Source organism: Hakea prostrata, unplaced genomic scaffold (genome assembly GCF_041222555.1).
Source record: "Hakea prostrata isolate BN-2017 unplaced genomic scaffold, UWA_Hpros_2 contig_42, whole genome shotgun sequence".
Lineage (NCBI taxonomy): Eukaryota > Viridiplantae > Streptophyta > Magnoliopsida > Proteales > Proteaceae > Hakea > Hakea prostrata.
This window is the reverse complement of record NW_028291161.1, coordinates 98,996-105,700: the sequence shown is the minus strand read 5'-3', so window position 1 is coordinate 105,700 and position 6,705 is coordinate 98,996.

Sequence of the window (6,705 nt, the reverse complement as noted above, 5' to 3'; positions counted from 1 at the left end):
GTCGAAGCTTTGGATTTTTTGTTGGAGGGAGCATCAATTGTGTCATGCCTCCTCTTGGTTCGGACGGAGGAGGAGGCGGTGGCCCTCTCCACCATTGGTTTCTTCCCTTTACCCGAAACATCAGCTACATGCCTGATATTCCGGATACCCCTGTAAGAGGGATCGGGAGAGGGAAGAGAAGCCTCTTGATCTGCAGTCAAGACCACAGGCGATCGTTGTTCGGCTGTCACAACGGCTTTAGCGGCCTTTACCCTGAGGCTTTCGGGGTTCGTTACGGGAGGCCTTTGCAAAGAAGAAGGACAAGAATCGAGAATTCAAGACATTTCACTTCGGTCAAATCAAAGGATGATGGTTAGAAGCTCACAATGAGCCAAGCCCCGATCTTGTAGGATGGAGTTATACTCCATTTCATATCCATGTATCTCTTGATACCACGGAATGGATTTGATCTTCAAGATGGCCGCCTCGTCTTCTTTGGATAAGGGAAGGCCCCGGTTACTTTCGGACGAAGAAGTAAACCTCCTCCGGGTGGTCGGGAAGTTAAGATCTGATGGAGGCGCTCGACGAGAAAAAATATCGTTCGCGCCATCTTTTGTGGTTAGAAGGGCAAGTTCCTTTGGCGAGGATGCTGCCCCTCCAATCAAGTTCAGCCCTATTGCGTTTGGAAAGAAAGACCCATCCGGGAGGATGGGAGATAGAAAGAACATGAAAATGTACAAAAAGAGAAGAGATGGCGTGATGCCAAGCTCAAAACACAAACCCAAGAAGCCGACGATGAGACGCCGGCTATTGGGGAGGAGCATTCCGGGACAAATGTTCCGGTGATTCAAAGCTGCGGAAAATAAAGGATTAAAAAAGGGAAAGCGAACCCCGCTTTCCGGTGTATCTATGTACGAGAGAAAATTCACCCGAAAGGGATGAATCAACCCTCTCATCGGGGTGGGGAGCCCTAACCTGATATGAGGAAGGAAGGTCAAAATCTTGAACAGCGGAAAGAAGAGTTTCTCCATTATAAATGGAGGGAACAGAGCTAGGCCCACCATTGGACCCGGAGGTTTGAGGTTGCCTAGAGGAATCGACGATCTTGGAAGATCTAGACTCGACAAGAACAGGAGAAGTTTCGGTTTTTCTTTCAAAACCTTTTTGAGAAACTTCAGCGAACTCCTGCCCGCGAGAGGACGGTTAGGGTTTTGTTATCACTATCCGATTGTTCGGGAGCGGGGAGAAGCAAAAGCATCACTGCTATCACCAACTTGGGGTACTAAAGAAGCCCTATCGTCCGCCATTACTCGTTTCGATAAACTACAAAAAGAAAAGATCGGTAAACTTACTGATTCGGTGAGACGGAAGCTTGAGAGCGGGAAGGCGCGAAGCGAACAACAAAGGTTCAAATTCCAGACGGGAAGAATGAAACCTACGAAGACAACGAACCGCTTTTAAAACTCCCACACGAGTGTTCGGGAATACGAACGATCGAGATTGATTCAAAATCGACGATCAAGATTGAAAGAGCGTTTTGAAAGTTTGAACTCACGAATCCGAAATAGGCGTTCGGAAACCGTCGCTTGGATGACGTGAGCCACGACAGATCAACTGCAACGGAGACATGTGGCCTTACACTCACAACGCTCGAGGAAAAGTGACCACCGCATTAAATGTGATATGACATTTAATGAAGCACGCGAGATCATCACTTGACGGCGAACCCGGTTAAAAACCAAGCCCTCGGGATCGACCGAACGCAGTGCAGGGGGCTCGTGATATGGAGAGTTTATGATCGGACCGGGTTCATACCTGGTCCGACCCTCGACCCCGGTCGAGAAGGAGAAAACCGAATCGCTCCCGAGCGAACCGGATCCGAAGACGGCTTCTTTGAAGAAGAAAGATTATTCTGCTGCAAGCGTGCCCTAATCTTACTTATGGATTAGGGTAATCACCACGATGACAATGAGACTCAAACGGACGGCTGCGGATAATCATCATCAAAGGGATAACTATCGCATAACCTAACGGTTATCTCGGGAGTCCTCTACTAGCCCAAACTAGTAGAAGTCTATCGCTCAACGGATCTTATTGATAAGATCCAACGACTACCCGAAGAAGGCTCGAGTGCATCCAACGAAGGAGATTCGAAGGTACACTCTATATAAACCTCACTACCATACAAGGTGAGGGACGGATCAATCGATCAAGGAGAATACTATACGAGACTCGGGTTCGGATACATGCTTGATAGACCTCAACTATCGGCGTCACTGCTATCTAGATCACCTTTTCCCGTTTCTTCATTCATTAGCCCTCCTAGCTTCTACAACCCATGTTTTTATTTTTTTCTTCCACCTCCCCTTCCCCGCGGGGCCCCCCCCCCCCCCCGCCCCCCCCCCCCCCCCCTTTTTTTTACCCGCCCCCCACCAAGAACACCCAGGCCCGCAGGTTTTTTGCGCCCCGATATTTTTATTTTTACCATTATTTATAGTCTCAATATGATAGTCATTTTGACAAATATCTTTGAAACTTAATAAGTTTCACTGAGACTTACTCCAAAATAATGCAGTATTTATAACCAATTTCGTCTCCCAGATAATAATATATTAGCTCTTCCGGAGCCTTCAATCAATGTTGTACTACTGGTTATTGTATAAACATTGGCTTCCGCGTAATAAATAAGAGAAAAAAAATTCTCTTACATTCTTCATCAAAATGAAACAAAATACATTAAGAGAAAAATATTAAACTTTAGATAAACTAACATATGAGATGAGGTTTGAGGGGAAAGGAAAAACTAACATAATACCATTTTCATTTTTATTTGAACTCCAGTAATACAAACCAATCTTCAATTATTACTTTCAAAAGAGTTTACAGCATCTAAATATGTAGTATCTATTAAGCCATCAAAATCATCATCTTTACAGGAAAAAATTGCTTCAGTATCATTATTTTGGAAAGTTAAATTTATCTCTACATTACTTTCATTCATTTAATTAAAACTTAACAAAATATTGTGGAGTACGATAGATAAATGTTTAATGATATTTCATACCACATCAATGACAAACATTATCTTTATAAATTTGCATCCTTGAAGAGTCAAATCGAGAATCCTTATTATTCTCTTATTTATTTTCATCGTAAGAACGATAATTATTCCATCATTTGCCTTATCCACATTCACAATCATAACCACAATTATAAATTTGTATTCTTTCAGGCTTATCATGAATTAATGCATTCATTTTAAGGAATGGATGAACTTCATAATTTTTTTTCATTATAATTCATTTTTGCTCAGTCACAATGAGGCATAAGATCAATTCAGATAATTTTTTAAAACATTTTTTATGATATTGCTATTGTAATAGCACATTTGAAGCATGAAAAGTTGAGAACGTTTTTCTTTCCACTAAGTCCTCATCAATAATATTTTCTCCACATAATTTTAATTGAAAACTAATTTTAAAAACTACAGAACTCTACTTGTTTATAGTTTCAAATCTTACAAATTCATGTGCATCTGCAGAATTATATTCATTTACAATTTCAAATCTTGTAACTCCAGGTGCATTTGCAGAACTGTATTCATTTACAGTTTCAAATCTTGCAACTTCAAGCTCATCCAATAATATTTGTGGTGCAAAACTAACAACCACTATACACAATAAATAAAACCATTATGTTGAGATTGATTAATGACAAATCACAATTGTTTTGACAACTTAATATCTTATAATTTATTTGACTCTTAGATTCAATAAGTCACATACCTTAATCACAATGCATTTACATTACAAGATGGACAAGGCAAACTCCATTGTTTATATAAATGTTCGGAATGATACATAGTCTATCATCTTCTTATCCAAACGCAATACTTTGAGCAGAGTTGTGCGGATAACGTGTTATAAAATAGATAAGATATATTAAATACAAAGAATAAAATTAGGACAAGATGAGTTCAACTCTTCGATTGAATTATTCATTATATATTTATAATGGAACTAGCTAGCATCTTTTCTAATAAGGAAATATCATAGTCTACAAAGAAATACAATATATGATTTCGCACACAGTAAGATGATCTTGATATAGAATGATACATATGCCAAGATCAAGCCACCCTGCGATGATCTTTTCATATACTGGGGATGGGGATTGGGGATGAGAATATTACATATACCATCGACAAGAGTCAAATCCACAACTTCTTCACTAGGAAATGTTGGTCTTACCAATCAAGCAACCCTGCGATGGTTAGGTTAGGTTCGGACCATGACAGGCTAATCTTTGTCAACTTAACAATTCATTCTAAAAGTTGACACCCCTATTTGCTTACTTGTATGGCAATGACTAAAACCACCTAATGAAGAGGTCACGGATTCGATGATCCCTGATGATATATGTAATAGTCCCTCACCCCTAATATAAACCTATCTGTTGGAATTTATTAATTTGATTAATAAATTAAATGCCCAAGGGCAATATTGGAAACTCACTATTAGGGCGGTTACAAAATAGGGTTATATATTTTGGTAACCACCGCATTAGTGAGGAAGAAACTGAGTGATTCATTCACATGAGCGAATCTCTGAGAAACGGCGGCTCTATCTCTCTTTCCCTCTCTCTTAGAATCGCAGGCTTAGAAATTCTTCTTTCCTAGTATTTGATCTTCATTCCATTAATCCACGGCATTTGGGTTGTGGATATTATTCCCTTTCCCTGTGATTGTGGAATCTCGCCGGTAAATCTTTGGTGGTGGAACAAGAACGTGGATCTAGACTTCCGCTGCGAATACTTCAAGTAAGGGAAAGCGAATTCAGGTAAGGAATTTTTCCCCATCAATTAATTGAATTAAATTACTTTTGACGTATTACCAACATTGGCATCAGAGCCATTGGTTCCCACGTTTATTGTTCCTCCCCATTGTTTAATTTTATTGTATGGATCCAATGGGAGGATCAAGGGTTTAATACAAAACCCATGGGAGAATTGATAGGGTTTTTGGAAACCCTTATTTTTTGATTCGGATCCGAGTGGGAGATCCTTGTGAATTTCCCTAATGAAGATTTGCATGAATTGATAATCCATGATGATAATTTTTTGTTGAAAATTTATTGTTGGATTTTTTTCATGTGTTTTTGAATGATTTTTTGAGTGAAAAAACGTGTTTTACCGTTTTTTTGAAAAAATTTCGTTCAAGAAAAATTGAAAAATCGCTGTTTTTTGGTCACTGTGGACCAGACGGTCGTGCGTCTATTATCAGAGTAGTCACAGTGACCCAGACGGAATTTCCGTCTAGGAGACGGTCATCGGTCTGGGCCAGACGGTCGACCGTCTGAACCAAACGGTCATCCGTCTGGTCACAGAATGCTAGACGGAATTTCCGTCTGGGCAGACGGTCATCCGTCTGGGCATAAAAGGCAGACGGAATTCCGTCTGGGCAGACGGTAGTCCGTCTGGGAGATGGATTTTTTTGGATATTGGTCTGTCCAGTTCAGAATGTGTTTCGAACTTACTGGACACCAATGGCCCGACAATCTGTGTGATGTTTGGGCATTGAGGGCCTAATGGGGCCTAGTGGGAGCTAATGAGGTAGAAGTGTTCTGTGTGAACCACCTCATAGCTTGAACATGATTGCATGTTTTATTTTAATAAAACTATTTTTTTTTATTTATGGGTCTATCAATCATGTTTCTTGCACAGAATGAAGCTAGTGTATAAGTCTATGTGGGTTTGCATGAGAATTTGATTGAATGTTTTTTTAGCATCTCTTTTGGTTTAAGTGCTTATCCCATAGGTTGACTATGCTAGTGTGATTTTTGTTGCATGAGTTGTGTTTTATGCTAGATTTATTGAACTCATTCTTGTATGTAATATCTCTAGAAAAAATGGCTGCTACCAAGAGCATTGTTGCTGACCTCACTAAAGGAGATAAGCTGAATGAGAGGAATTATGACCTCTGGCACCGAAAGGTGCAATATCTCCTGGAAGAGCAGGGATATGCTTGGAGACCATAAACCAGACCATGAACCCACCCGAGGAAGGTACCACCGCACAGCATCGCGAGGGACCTTGATATATACAATGCTTGGAAGAGGAAAGACAGGGTAGCCGGGATTACAATCCTGAGCTCCATGAGGGATGACCTGATGCTTCATTATGAGAAGCATAGGACTGCAAAGTCTTTGTGGGAGGCTGTGAAGTTCCAGTATGGAGGGACTTCCACCACAAGACGCCGCCAGCTCGGACTCACTTTTGACGGTTATAAGATGCGCTAGGGTCACACCATGAGGCAATATAACCATCATGTCTAACATGATTAGTGAGTTGAGCGCATGTGGGCGCCGGAAAGACGATGAGGAGCATGTCTCCGCAGTCATCAGGTCATTGCCAAAGACTTGGGAGCATATGAAGATCTTCTTGACTCATGCTGATGAGGTCAAGACTTTCGATCAAGCTGCCAAGCACCTTGAGCTTGATGAGGATCGGATGTTGGCCGATACCCCTCAAACTGATGTGTTTGCTGCTGAAGCTAGCACTAGTAAGAGTGCAGGCTTCAAGCGCAAGAGAGAGAAAGCTCAACCTCAGCGGTCCAAGCAAAGTAACCAGGGTGGGAACAAAAACAAGAGTGGGCCCAAGCGTTCAAGGGGGACTAGTGCTGGCAAGAAGAAATCAGCTTTGATTTGCTTCAAGTGCCGAAAGCCTGGT